This window comes from Panthera tigris, chromosome A1 (assembly GCF_018350195.1).
Source record: "Panthera tigris isolate Pti1 chromosome A1, P.tigris_Pti1_mat1.1, whole genome shotgun sequence".
Lineage (NCBI taxonomy): Eukaryota > Metazoa > Chordata > Mammalia > Carnivora > Felidae > Panthera > Panthera tigris.
In genome coordinates this window covers 143,166,880-143,181,708 of record NC_056660.1, presented here as the reverse complement: position 1 = coordinate 143,181,708, position 14,829 = coordinate 143,166,880, and the positions used below count along the sequence as shown (strand labels likewise).

The 14,829-nt window shown below is 43.1% G+C and overlaps 1 pseudogene; it reads left to right on the top strand.

Annotated features, from left to right (window-relative positions):
* The first annotated feature begins 750 nt into the window (after nucleotides 1-750).
* Nucleotides 751-3,358, top strand: LOC102961662 (annotated as a pseudogene).
* Nucleotides 3,359-14,829: the final 11,471 nt, after the last annotated feature.

The window sequence follows — 14,829 nt, the reverse complement described above, 5'->3', positions numbered from 1 at the left end:
TGGTAGCTCTGTCACTTGTGTCTCACTCTTGATTTCGGCTCAGGTCATGATCTCACAGCCATGGGATCAAGCCCCATGTTGGGACCCCATGGAACCTGTTTGGGATTCTCTCTCTCCTTTTGCCCCTCTCCTGCTTGTACTCTCTTTATCTCTATCTCTCTCTCAAAAAAAACTTTTTTGGGGGTGCTGAGGTGGCATTTGGTTGAGTATCCAAATCTTGGATTGGCTCAGGTCATGATCAACCAAATGCCACCTCATGATCAACCAAATGCACTGTACATGGAGCCTGCTTGAGATTCTCTCATCCTCTTCCCCTTTGCCCTCTCCCCTGCTCCCTGCTTGTGCTTAAAAAATATAAAATAAAAATAAAATAAAATAAATCTTTTTTATTTTCATCTTGGGTGCTTTCCCTTATCCTGCCTTCCAGATCACTGATTTTTCCTTTTTCATCCTCTAATCTACTGTTAATTCCCTCTTGGGTATTTTTCATTTCAGTTATTATATTCTTCAAGTCCTTCTGAGATTTTTGTCTTATTCTTCTGTGTGGAACATATTGCTCTGTCTCCTCATTTTGCTTGACTTACTGTGTTTCTGTGAATTAGGTGAAACATCTACTTATCCTAACCTTGATGGAATGGTTTTGTTTATCACAGGCCATCCCCTGTGAATACTGTGTGTTCCTGGTGACTTTGGTTGGTTGGCTGGAGATGTGGCTGTCATGGGCTGGGGGTCCCAGGCTGCCCTGTTGGGATGGTTGGGACTGAAGTAGGTGTGGGCCAGAGTGGTCCTGGGACCCTCTCTGCAGAAGGTACCTTGGCAGGACAGCTGAAGCTGAAATTACAAGCCAGGGTATTCCAGGGTACCCTGTGCATGGCTGGAGCTGAGGTGTGCACAGGCCAGGGGATTCTGGGATCCTTTGTATAGATGGTTTGTGCCAGAATGCTTAGAGCCAAGGTCAGTGTACCCCCAGTTGCTCTGCACTGGAGGGGTTCCCTGGCAAGTTGTCTGGAGCCAAAGTGATGTGGGTCTGGAGAGTTGCAGGGTGCTTTGTCCCTGTGTCGCCTTGGTGAAACTGCCATTAGCTGTAGTAAGCATCGATCAGGGATGTCCTGGTGTGTGCACCATGGTGGGGTGGCCTTGGTGGTATGGCTGTGACTGCTGTGAGCTAGGGGCCTGGGGCTCACTGAGGCAGCAGGCCAGCTATGGCACTGGGCCCTGCTCCTGTCCATACTGTCAAGGTGGAGGGGGAATGTAAACTGTGCTGCTCACTAGTCCCTCTAACCTCAAGAGTGTTCCCGCAACTCTCCTACCATCTGGCAGGATTTTAGGGTTGGTTTGTTTATATTCTAGTTGCCCTTTTAAACTTGAGCTTTTTTTTTTTTTTTTTTTTTTTTTTTTTTTTTTTTTTTGTGCTCCAGGGAAGAGGGATCTCCCAGCCTGTGGGTAGCATCCCTCCCCAGTGCAGTTGGCAGCGTTGGGGATGGGGATTCCCCTTGTCGCTCAGTCTCCGTCTCTTGCCATTCTCTCTGGGTTGTTTATATCATTTGTTGTGCAGAAGCTGTTCAGACAGCCCTCGGTCCTTCTCCAGGAGGAATTGATCTACAAATGGGGGTAGATTTGGTATACCTGTGGAGGAGGTGAGTTCAGGGTCTTTGTGCATTGTCATCTTAGACTAGAGCTCCAAATTTGTCTCAGTTTTTAAAGTTTGCATTAGTTAACAAAACAAACAAAAAAGCCCCAAGAATAGTGAAAACACTGTGCAGACCAAACAGTTTTTGACTGAATTAACTTCTGTCAAGCCACCTGTCCCTGCCTGGTAAGCTATGTTGTGTTCCCTGGAAAGTCATTCTTTCTGGTGAGACATTTAGGACAAGTCTTTTTTTTTTTTTTTTACTTAGCTAAAAACTCTCAGGATTAAGTAAATGGGGGTTCTTTCAGTGGACAAATGCTTTACAAATAGAGTCAGAGAGCAAGGGTATCCAGCAAGTTGCTTTAATAAAGTTTCATCCAGTCCTAAAACAAATTATTCTTTTGCAATTAACAGTGTTGGAGTGAAAATGGCTCTCACTCAAATAGAGACCTGGACTAATGCCAACTGGATTCACGTACTTTTTTGCGTTCCTCCCAGTGCCTAGCACAGCGTCTAGCACACAGCAGTTGCTCAGTAGGTGTTGGTTTGATGTGTGAGTGAATCAATGATGAATGGATGGATGAATGGCTCTTTGCTTGGCTCACAGAGAAGACCAACATGTGAATTTAGGCAGAGGGACAAGGAAGGTCTTCTCTAGGCAATTCCAGAAAAAGAGAAAAAAAAAAAAATGAGGCTTCTGTGTTCATTCACAGCCTCATCTGTAATAATTGAAATATCATTTGTTTCATGTGTGGTTGTTGGTTTTTGTTTAATTTAATGTTTTGGTAATGAGTTCTTAAGCACTGAACTATTAGCAATGTTGTTACTAAGAGTAAAATAAGTAATAAATGGTAGTTGTTTGGTTTTTAATGAACTTCAGGTGTTTTTTAGCTAGAAAAGGGCAGCCTGCTCAGAATAGTCATGTTTTTGGAGGATTGCCGCCCCCTCGTGGATTCAGTGGAGAAAGACAAGAGTTTGAAGCCTCCTGCTCTTGGCTTAATGGAGGCAACTGGCTTTTCCAGTTCAACAAATACTTTATTCAGGGGCTGAGGGTAGGGTATAGATAAGAATATTGCATACTACTCATCCTCCAGCAGCTCACAGAAACCACAGAGCTCAAAGGGACTTTTGAGACGTTCGTTTTCAACCCCTGGTCCTCAGAAGTCTGGTGGGAGCGATCCTCTCTTGGGTGGCTGTTGAGAGCGGACAGTGCGCCATGATGGCACACTTTAGGGTACAAGGTAGTGGAGCGCTGCCTGCCCACCCCAAAATGCCGCACTCCGCTGTTGTATCTCCTGCGAGTATTTGCACCTAATCATGTCATCGTCAAGTCCCGCTTCTGGTACTTTGTGTCTGAAGATGAAGACTTCAGGGGAAATTGTCTACTGTGGACAGGTGTTTGAGAAATTCCCCTTGTGGGTGAAGAACTTCGGCATCTGGCTGCGCTATGACTCCCGCAGTGGCACCCACAACATGTACGGGGCGTACAGGGACCTGACGACGAGGGCGCCGTCACCCACTGCGACCGAGACATGGGCACCCCACACCCCTCCCTGGGCTGCTGGATCCAGATCATGAAGGTGGAGGAGATTGCAGCCAGCACGTGCCGCCGAGCAGCAGTCAGACAGTTCCATGACTCCAAGAATCAAGTTCCCACTGCCCCACCGGGTCCTGTGTCGCCAGCACAACCCGCATTTCATCACCAAGAGGCCGAACACCCTCTTTTAGATGCAGAGCCTCCCTGGCTCCAGTTCTGCCCAAATGAATTCAATGGGAAAACAAAACAAAACAAAAATCAAACAACAAAAAAAGGGCTTCTTGTGAAGATAACAGAACACCTTTTTCTCTTTTCTTTTTTATGTTTGTTTTGAAAGAGAGAGAGTACACAAGCAGTGGAAGGGGCAGAGAGAGGGAGAGAGAGAATCCCAATCAGGCTCCCTACTGTCAGCGCAGAGCCCAGGATGGAGGGGGCTCCATCTCAGGAACCATGAGATCCTGACCTGCACTGAAATCAAGAGTCCCACGCTTAACCCACTGAGCCACCCAGGTGCCCCTAATGGAGAACACTTTCAATGAAAAACTTACTTCCATAAGTTTTTCTTAGACTTGAGATATCTGCTACTGTTTTTTTCTAGTGGGTGCTATAAAATAAGCAATTAATGAACAGCTATTTAGAAGAACCACCCCCCCCCCCAAATATGGCAAGAGATGTTCATATAGTTGGACAACTCTTCTTTGCAGAGATGTATGTGCCTCACAGTGATTACTTATTGTGTTTTATAATGTATAAACCTGATATTACTTAGTAAGGTAACCTTAGTGAAGGGAAGACATGTGTGCTAGATCATAGCTTGGATAAGGGTTTGTAGTGAATCCTTTCTTCAGGGTACTTTGAACCAAAGCTGTGACTTCAGGAGCTGCCCCTTGAGGGTGCTCCACCCACGTGGAGCACTTCTCAGGGGCTGTTTGTAGAATTTCTAGGTGGAGGACGTGGCCTGGTCTAAACATAGGCATCTTTTCATTTTAGGAACAAATCCAAACAGTAGGAACTGAATAATCCAGGTCCAGCAAATAGTGGCTGAAGAAACCGCGTTGGGGTCCAGCCTTGGTGATGTGAGTTGTGAGGGAAGGTCAAGGTTGTTTGTTTGATTTTCATTTTATTTTTTTCCCTTTATGTCATTTAATCACCCATACTTCTCTTAGGTAATATTCTGCTGAATCTATTTATCTATTTATTTAAAACAATGTTTATTTTTTTGAGAGAGAGCACAAGCAGGAGAGGGGCAGAGAGAGAGGGAGATACAGAATCTGAAGCACACTCCTCCACACTGTCAGCACAGAGATGGATGCAGGGCTTAAACCCACAAGCCGTGAGATCATAACCTGAGCTGAATGAAGTCAGACGCTTAGCCAGCTGAGCCACCCAGGCGCCCCATGCTGCTGAATCAGTTTTAACGGCTCATTGGTTTCTTTGGTACTTTCTTAATGTTTATTCCATTTCTTCTTATAGAAACAACACATGTGCAGGAGTTTTAGAATAGTGAATATGCTTGGCGGGCTCCCCATTTCTGCATGTGGGTCCAAGGCTGCCTGTTTCTGCCTCTGGTGACTGGAGGTTGGATGGAGAGTGTCACCAGAAACACCTTCTGGAGTTGGGAGTGTGGGGCCTGGAGGTTGTCTGGCTCTCTGTATGACCCTCTTCTTTTCCCTGAGCATAGGTCCCTGTGGCCTCTGTTCCTCAACTTTTCTTTGGTCAGCTCCCCTCTGTTAGAGCTGAGCAGAGCCCTGCTCCTGTTATGCCCAGAATTTGTGATCCCTAAAGACCACTAGGGAGCCGAGTCCGATGTAAAAGCAAAAGAGCCTTTATTCGAGCTAGCTCGAGCTCAATCCCCTACCTGCACCAATGCAGCAGTGAGATACCAGGGAGAGAGAGCGAGTTTCAAAAGGACAAAGGTTTTATTAGGGCCTAGGGGCAGTTGGTGAGGTAATGGCTATGGCCTCAGCCGATTGGCTGGGGAAGGGTCTGAGTCTTGTTAGGCAGGTGAGGGGGGGGTTTTACTCAAGGGGAGGAGGTGTGGTCAAGGTGAAGGACACAGAACAAGATGGAGTCCGCAGGTGTAGGCCCGCCCTTTCACTCCCTGCTCTCACTTTGTCCCCCTGCCCTCTCACCTAGCCAGCCTGCAATGTCAGTCCTTACTGGGGCTCCTTCCTTAGCCCCATTCTACAGGTTCTCTGTGTGTATTGCGGGGAGGAGGTGGTGCTTCCTTTAGGAGGGCTGCATTGGTGCTCCTCGAGATCAGCCTGCCTGCTGCTGTAAGCTTGGCCATCTAGAGCCCTCATCTCTGCTCCAGGGTGCAGGCTAAGTGTCCAGTCCACAGTCATGACCAGGTACTCCCATCAGAGGCTCCTCTCCATTTCTCAAACCATTTAGGAGTGGAGCAGACAAGTCCACTCCAAACTCCACCATGCCTCTGCTCCCCCAGCCTTGGGGAATCCCTTTCTCTTCTTTCTCTGCCACCACACCCCTCTGCCTCTTGAGCACCTGCAATTTCATTCTGTAAGTATGACTTTTCCAAACAATATTCTTGGTGGCTTTTTTTTTTTTTTTGTAGGCTCCAGAAACCCAAAGAGGATCCTATACTACACCTTAGGTCATCATCATTTGGGCTCATTCAGAATGCGGTGGGGTAGCACCAGAAGACACTGAGCCCATCTCCCTTTGATATTTCCCTATTCCCCAATTCTCCATTCAGAGGGTGGACTCTGAGCTTATTACCTCAGAGGGGATGTGGCATGTGTGAGTCAGAGCCGGCCTGCAAGCTAAGCCTTTAGGGGAACTTAGGGGCCATAAGTAAAGGAAGACTGGGAACAGACAGAATTTCTTTGCCAAAAGCAAGGAGGGTGGGCGGACATAAGGCTTTCCTTCTCAGATTAGGGACAGATTGTCCCATGCTAGAGAGAGAGGGAGAAGAGGGGCTTCCTGCAGCCCTCCAGGTGAGGGCCAGTAAAGAAATGGCTCCAGGGGTTCATTCAGGTTTGGGGGCCCTTTTGTGGTCTTATGGCCTCTGAGAATGGGGGTGGTGGTGAGTGCTGACCATGGTCGTGTTAGGAGGAATCTGTGTGGACAGCCATTCCCCAGTCCCTAACACTTTGGTACTGAGAAGTCACCCTAGGGTGATTCTGAGAGAAGAGTGGAAACCCCAAGCAAGACTCAAGTAGTACTTGTCTGGAGTCTGGGAGAATGAGTTTTCAAAATGAAAACAAGTTGGAATTTGGGAATTAAAGTGGTTTTTCTCACAAACCTGAGTTCAAGGGCTGATTCATGTCTACTACATGGCTGAGGAGGCAGGTGATATGCGGAAAATAATTGTCATTGTTTCACAACAGGCTCAGGAAGAGGCCACTGTTACTTCTGGGGCATCTAGCCAGAGAAGGAAGCTTTAATTCTGCAGGTCTCATTCACCCCCAACCCTCCAGGTAAGTAGGTGCATTTACACTTCTTTTTAAGGTTTAACATGGGGGGGGGGTGGCAGGTAGGAGGACGAGAACAGAGGGGTGCTTCTTGCCACATCCCTACCTGAGGCCCCGAGTCCAGCATGAAATGTTCTTTGGACCAAATGGTCAACAAATGAGGGTCTGATTGCTGAAAGCAACATCACCCAGGCCATTGAGATGCTGTAGCAGCTGTCTGGTGATGCCCGGGGAGCCATAGGGAGCGGTACCAAGGCTCTTTTCCCCTCTGTGCGGTGACGGTCCCCATTGTAGAAATGCGCTGTGCTCTAGAACAACTGTCACTCCTTATTTGGAGTTGACAATGTATTTCCCCAGACTAGCACTGGACTGTATTTTGTTGGTTTTATTTTTTGCTTATGAGGGCAGTTTTTGTACATAGAAAGCTATTAATGGCTTTTATGTTTTTTAAAAAAATTTATTTACTTATTTTGAAAGAGAGAGAGAGGGAGGGGGAAGGACAGAGAGGGAGAGAGAGAATCCCAACTAGGTTCTGCGCTGTCAGATCCTACTGTCACCATGTGCTGTCACCATGGGGCTCCCTCTCACAAACTGAGAGGTCATGACCTGAGCCAAAGTCAAGAGTTAGATGCTCAATCCAATGAGCCAGCCAGGTGCCTGAGGTTTTTAAAATTAGTATTTGATTAATTAAAGATACAAATTGCAAAACCTTAAGTTTATAAGTTCAACTTAAAAATTTGCTTACTCTTCTATACTCCATAAATATACAAATGTACTTATAAATGTATTATAAATGCACTATAAATGTACTTATAAATGTACTCTAGAACAATTTATCATCACTTTTAAGCTTTTGATTAATGTTTAGTCTCATTTGCAAACTTAAATTTTAAATTGCATTTATAAGTTGAATATATTAATTCATAGCATCTAAAATACTATATTAATGTATAATACACTATGAACTTAATATGTTTATTTTTAAATGTTTATTTATTTACTTAGAGAGAGAGAGACTCCCAAGCAGGCTTTATGCTGTCACTACAGAGCTCGATGTGAGACTTGATCCCACGAACAATGAAATCATGACCTGAGCTGAAATCGAGTCAGATGCTTAACTGACTGAGCCATCTAGATTCCCCCAAACTTAGTATGTTTAAATTTCATTTATAAAATTAATTTTTGTATCATTTGTCTGGCAAAAACTACCTAGGTACTCAAGTAACTCTTGTAAATATAACAAACTTATAAATATTGTGGATTTAATTTATCTTAATCACCTCACTCTTATTTATATAGTCAGCCAAATTCTTCCATACCTTTTAACTTAAAATCAGAAGTCTAAAGTCAAATACACAACTATATGTACAGACGTATATATAATATGTAATACATACTATATATATATATTATATATAAATAAAAATGTTTATATTTTTATTTTGAGAGAGTGCAAGCAGGGGGGAGGGGCAGAGAGAGAAGGAGAGAGATCCTAAGCAGGCTCTGCACTGCTGGTATGGAGCCCCACACAGTGCTCTGTTCCAGGAACCCACAAGACCATGACCTGAGCCTAGATCAAGAGTTGGATACTTAACCGACTGAGCCCCCCAGGTGCCCCAACCCTGAAAGATTTTTTAAAAATAATGGATGTAGGGGCGCCTGGGGGGCTTGGTCGGTTAAGCGTCCGACTTCGGCTCAGGTCATGATCTCATGGTCCGTGAGTTCGAGCCCCGCGTCGGGCTCTGTGCTGACAGCTCAGAGCCTGGAGCCTGTTTCAGATTCTGTGTCTCCCTCTCTCTCTGCCCCTCCCCTGTTCATGCTCTGTCTCTTTCTGTCTCAAAAATAAATAAACGTTAAAAAAAAAATAATGGATGCTGTGGTCAAATCCACAGATATTCTAATTTAATTGGTTGGGAGCAGGGCATAGATTTATTTTTTAAGTTTCCCCAGCTGATTTTTTTTTTTTTTTAAGAGAGAGAGAGGGCACAAGTGAGCAAGGGGCAGAGAGAGAGAGGGAGAGAATATCCCATGAGGGGCAGAGAGAGAGAGAGAAGCCGGGTTCACCGGGGTTTGAGCTCACCTGAAACAAGGCTTGAACTCATGAAACTGTGAGATCATGACCTGAGCCAAAGTCAAATGCTTAACTGACTGAGCCACCCAGGCACCCCTCCCCAACTGATTTTTATCTGCAATTTTAATGAGAACCACCTTTCTGAGACTGGGAATATGCTTTACCTTTACCATTTTATATTATTTTATTTTATTTTATTTTATTTTATTTTATTTTATTTTATTTTATTTTATGTTGCATTGTGTTGCATTGTGGTCCATTCAATTCCATCTCATTGCATTGTATCCCATCCCATCCCATTCCTTTATTTTAGAGAGTGAGAGCCAGGGAGAGGGACAGAGAGAATCTTAATCAGGCTCCACACTCAGCATGGAGCCCAATGTGGGGCTCAATCTCATGGCCCAGGGATCTTAACCTGAGCCAAAATCAAGAGGTGGGCACTCAATGGACTGAATCACCCAGTTCCCCAAAATGCTCTTTTTCTAAAATGAGCAGGTGTTTGTTGTCAAGAGAATTAACTGGGCAAAGTAAGAAATCAGCAATCCTTTATCATCCCCTGAAATTTATTTTGAAATCTCAAAAGAAAGCCAAAGGTTTGGGAGCGACTACATTAGAGGGTAGTAAATTATTAGGACTCTGGAGTTCTTAGCCCTTTAGGGAAGAGGAGTCTGATATCTTTGCATCCCAGGTCTAGTAGAGTGCAGAGAACATAGGAAGCTCAATTTTGCTTTCAAATGAACAAATAAGTTAGGAAAAAAGACTTTTGAATTTCAGAAAATGCGTTTCTAAGCATGGAAACTCTAGTTGTAAGTGGGAACTTAAAAACATGCCTAAATGAGGAAGCTTCAAATGTGTTTTTTTTTTAAAGTCTCTTTATTTTAATAGATAGCACATGTGCACATGCTCAAGTGCAAAAGTGGGGGAGTGGCGCAGAGAGAGAGAATCCTAAGCAGGCTTAGTGCTTTCAGTGTGGGACCCTACAAGTGGAGCTCGACATGGGGCTTGAACCTACAAACTGGGAGATCATGACCTGAGCTGAAACCAAGAGTTGGATGCTTAACCGACTGAGCCACTAAGATACCCCAGAATGATATATTTTTAATTGAATCACAAGTTCAATTTATTAGGTTCTCTAATATGCCAAATTATTTAAAATATTTCAAGTAATTTATTTGTATTTTATTTTTTAAAGTTTATTTAACTAATCTCTACACTCGTGGGGCTTAAACTCACCTTGAGATCAAGAGTCACATGCTCTTATAACTGAGCCAGCCAGGCACCCTTCAAGTACTTTAAATACCACATATTCAAAAATAATTCCTAAACACTACACAAAAATATTAGGACAGTAGGTTTAGTATCTCTATACTTAATTCTAAGTGTTTTTAGGAATTAAAAATCCTTACCCATTAAGGAAACTACACTGTCTCAAGAAATTTAGGGTAAACTTCTCAGTGGACTGTGTGCCCTCAAACAAGGGCACCTCATATCCCACTTTTGTAGGTTCATATAAATGACTTAGTTCTCAAGTTTTTTTCAGACCAGATTCTTTTCTGTCCCTTGAATATACTCTGAGTTATCTTCCTAGTCTGGGTCATTAAAAAAATGCTTTACAGATACTTCAATAATGGGTGACTAGATGTTGCATCTTTCTCATTTTCTTTGACTCTATAGCCCAGAATTAAAATTAAGCTAAGGATAACCTCCCATGATAATTCTGAGATATGGGAATAATAACCTGGAAGGAGAGAAGCAAGAGCTTCCTTTTTTGGGGGTGCTCTACTTCCCTCTCAGCCCCTCCTCCCATGCCCCTGGGGCTTCTCTTCATGGCCCAGGGCCCTCCTCCTGCCCCCCAAACTCTTCCCTCATCTTGTGGGTGTCTACCCTGGAATGGTCTTTCCCCACAGTGACATTCTCATTTTTCCATCACTCCTCCCATTTCCTCAGAACCCTTGATCTCAGTGAACAGTCAGGAGGAAGACAGATAATAGTATGAAATCATGAGTGAGTGAGGGCTGCTCACACTCTTAGAGGTATTAATAAGATTATTCTTCTTTTATATTTATTTCTATAAGGCAATTATTCTATGTTTTTAAAAATTTTTTATTTATTTTAGTTACATATTTTTTTTTAAGTTTATTTATTTATTTATTTATTTATTTATTTAGAGAGAGATGGGGTGCCTGGGTGGCTCAGTCGGGTTTCTGACTTCGGCTCAGGTCACGGTGTCTCAGTAGGTGGGTTCAAGCCCCGCGGCAGGCTCTGTGCTGACAGCTTGGAGTCTGGAGCCTGCTTCGGATTCTGTGTCTTCTCCTCTCTCTGCCCTTCCCATGCTCATGCTCTGTTGTGCTCTCTCAATAATAAATAAACATTTAAAAAAAAAAAGAAAGAATGTGACTGGGGAGGAGCAGAGAGAAGGAGAGAGAGAGAATCCCAAGCAGACTCTGAACTGTCAGTATGGAGCCTGATGTGGGGCTTAAACCCACAAACTGTGAGATCATGACCTGAGCCGAAATCAAGAGTTGGATGCTCATTTGAGCCACCGAGGTGCCCCTATGTTTGTTTATTTTTGAGAGAAAGGGAGAGCAAGGAGGGGAAAGGGCCGTTAATAAGATTCAAATGAAGACCTTGCTAACATGGATGGAACTCTCATAGAAATTTGAGTTTCTGCACTAGAGTTGAATATAAATATTAAAAACTCCCAGGTTGGGGGAGAGGGCACCACACCAGCTAGGCCATTGCTATAGTTTGTCGCAGGCATCTTGCTAGCCTTTTTCAAGTGTTTCCTGATTCTCACAACTTTCTCCACTTCTCCACATTTAAAATATTGAATATATTTGACATGTAATGTGCAAATTTAATGCATACAACTTATTAGTTTGATACATCTATATATTGTAATATAATTGCCATTGTAGCAATATTTAACCCCTCTATCATGTTATATAATTATTCTTTCTTTTTAGCAGTTGGGATAATTTTTAGTCTCATAGTAAGTTTGATTGTAGTACAATATTGTACAATATCATCTACATTCATTATACTGTATAGACTTTAGATCTCTATGACTTATTTACTACTTATTGCAAGCTTGTGCCCTTAAACACCATCAATCTTTTTTATTTATTTTTTAAACGTTTGTTTATTTTTGAGAGAGACAGAGCATGAGCTGGAGAGGGGAAGAGAGAGAGGGAGACACAGAATCTGAAGCAGGCTCCAGTCTCTGAACTGTCAACACAGAGCCTGATGTGGGGCTCGAACTCATGGACCACAAGATCATGACGTGAGCTGAAGTCGAATGCTCAACCAACTGAGCCAGTCAGGTGCCCCAATCTTTTTTTTTTTTTTTTAAGTTTATTTATTTTTGAGAGAGAGGAAAGAGTACGTGCATAGGGAGGGGCAGAAAGAGAGGGAGACCGAGAATCCCAAGCAGGCTCTTTGCCAATGTGGGGCTGGAACTCATGAACCATGAGATCATTACCTGAGCAAAAGCCAAGAGTCAGATGTTTAAATGTGCCACCCAGTGGCACTTACTGTTCCACATGTAAGTGATATCATACAGTACTTCTCGTTCTCTGACTTACCTTGCTTAGAATATTGTGCCCAAGGACCATGATGTTGTCACAAATGGCTGGATATCCTTCTTTCTCATGACTGAATAATTTTCCACCATGTATATTTACCACATATTCTTTATCCTTTACTTCACTGATGGACATTCACGTTTCCATATCTTGGCTATTGTGAATAATGCTGTGATAAATGGGAGTGCAGATATGTGGTTGAACTCCTGTTTTCCTTTCCTTGGGTATATGGTAGCTCTTTTTAATTTTTTTGAGGAGCCTCCATATTGTTTTTCATAGTGGTTGGACCAATTTACATTCATATGAATAGTGTAAAAGGGTTCCCTTTTCACCACATTCTCACCGGCACTTGTCTCGTCTTGATGATAGCCATTCTAACAGGTGTGAGTTGATAACTCATTATGGTATTGATTTGCATTTTTCTGATGGTTGGTCACGTGGCATATTTTTACATATGCCTATTGGCCGTTTTGATGTCCTCTTTGGAAAAATGTCTGTTTAGTTCTGTCCATTTAAAATCAGGGTTTGTTGTTGTTATTGAGTTGTATGAATTCTTTACATGTATTGAATATTAACCCCTTATCTGATGTACATTTAGTTTCTTTTGCTGTGCAGACGTTTTTGAGGTTGATGTAGTTCCATTTGCTGACTTCTGCTTTTGCTGAATGCTTTTGGCATCATATTCAAATCACTGCCAAGACCAGTGTCCAGAAGCTTCTTCTCTACATTTTTTCCTGTTGCTTCTCCATTTAAAGAAGAAGTTTTCTGAAAGTTTCAAGCTTTCTACAGCATTTCCCAAGATACTGAGGAGGGACAACCAGAAATAAGACAGGATAGTATACCCCACCCAGTTGTGTGCTGGTAAATGTTTGACCATCAGCTCTCTGGAGCCTTGCTTTGTAGTGTTTGCCAATTTCTGTGGTGTAAATATTCTCATGATGGCTAATATCAAACCATCAACAGCTTGACGGGATATCCTGTCTTCAAAACATAATAGTTGGCTCTCCTGAGCTGGTAAGCACTGGCTTCAGCACATCACTGGGTCTGTTGCTCTCTGTATATAATGACCTTTGTCTTCCCAATGGTCTAATAAGCTCCCTAAGGGATACAATTGTATTCTTGATCTCTTATAGGCCAATGGTACTAGCATGGTTATAGACACAAAAGTATCAAAGAAACTTTCCTAAGGGTATATTGCTTTCCTAGAGCAGCTGTATTGCTAACAGCAGGGAGACTTGGGGGTGGGGAGGGGACAGAAAGGCTGCCTCCTCTTTCCACCAGCATCAGGGAGGCAGTAAAGGAGAGAATATGGGAGCCAGAGATGGTTTTGATAAGGAAATCAGGCTCACTGAAAGTCCGATCAAAATACTGTAAGAATTCAGCTCAGCTTCACAACCAGATCTGATTAACACACTCTCTTTAACTTACAGAGTAGTTTATTTCCTGTCCAGGATCTGGTATATACTTCGGTGATGAGAATGAGATCTCTGAAGAAACAGATTTGTGGTTTTCATCACAGACTGCCTAGTAAAGTGCCAAAGACTCAGCAGAAGGGCATGAAAATAGCTATAAAGGTATAACCTAACTGTATTGTTGACAGTGTGTGGAAGACCAAATGGGCCAGAGAGCTCCAAGAGGCCCTAAGGGCTCAGTAAATAATAACCTTTCAGTGAGATTAAAAAAAAAAAAAAAAAAAAGGAAAAGGACTAAGATTGAAAGAGGATGATCTCTAATGAAATGAACTTGTTCTTAGTTTTTTTTTGGAATTGGGAAAGAATTATAGGTGTGAAACCACAAACTGAAAAAAGCCCATGACAGCAGTATGGTCCAGAAATCCTTGAACAGTATCTCCTGTAACATAGTCCCCCTGGGAGACTAGACAGTGTCAGCGGAGGGAAAAATTGGTAGACAGGCCTGAATTCTGTCCACTCACTGAAGACCTTGATGTGGGAGATCTAGTGTCCTGAATTAGAAGGCAACAGACACCTCTAGGCTTTACATGTGTAGCGGGCTGTCTTGAAATCCTGCATATCTCCTATTGTTTACGCATATGCGTCGTACTTTAGGACTATTGAAATCATGATAAAACTGTGGGGATAGTGTTTATCCTCTATTTATGACTTAAGATACCTCCAGGAGTATTGGAATAGGAGGATATATTACTACCCAGCAATATTCTTTAAAACAGAATTCTTAGGGAGTTTATAAAAATGGGCCTGGATCTTTGCCTTATAAATGGAATGGTATGTATAAATTAGGCACTGAAATTAGGTTACTGATATAATCATAGAGCATATGTTGTGAGGGTTTTTTTTTTTTTTAATTTATTAGAGAGCGAGAGAGCATGCATTAGTGGGGGAGGAGCAGAGGGAGAGGGAGAGAGAAAATCCCATGCAGGCTCTACCCTGTCAGTGCAGAGCCCAACATGGGCCTCAATCTCACAAACCCGGGTTGTGAGATCATGACCTGAGCTGAAACTAAGGGCCGGGTGCTTAACCGAGCCACCCAGGCGCCCCTGTGAAGAGCTTTTTGAGTTGTGGAAGGGCTTATATGATGCATCTACACTTTTGTCC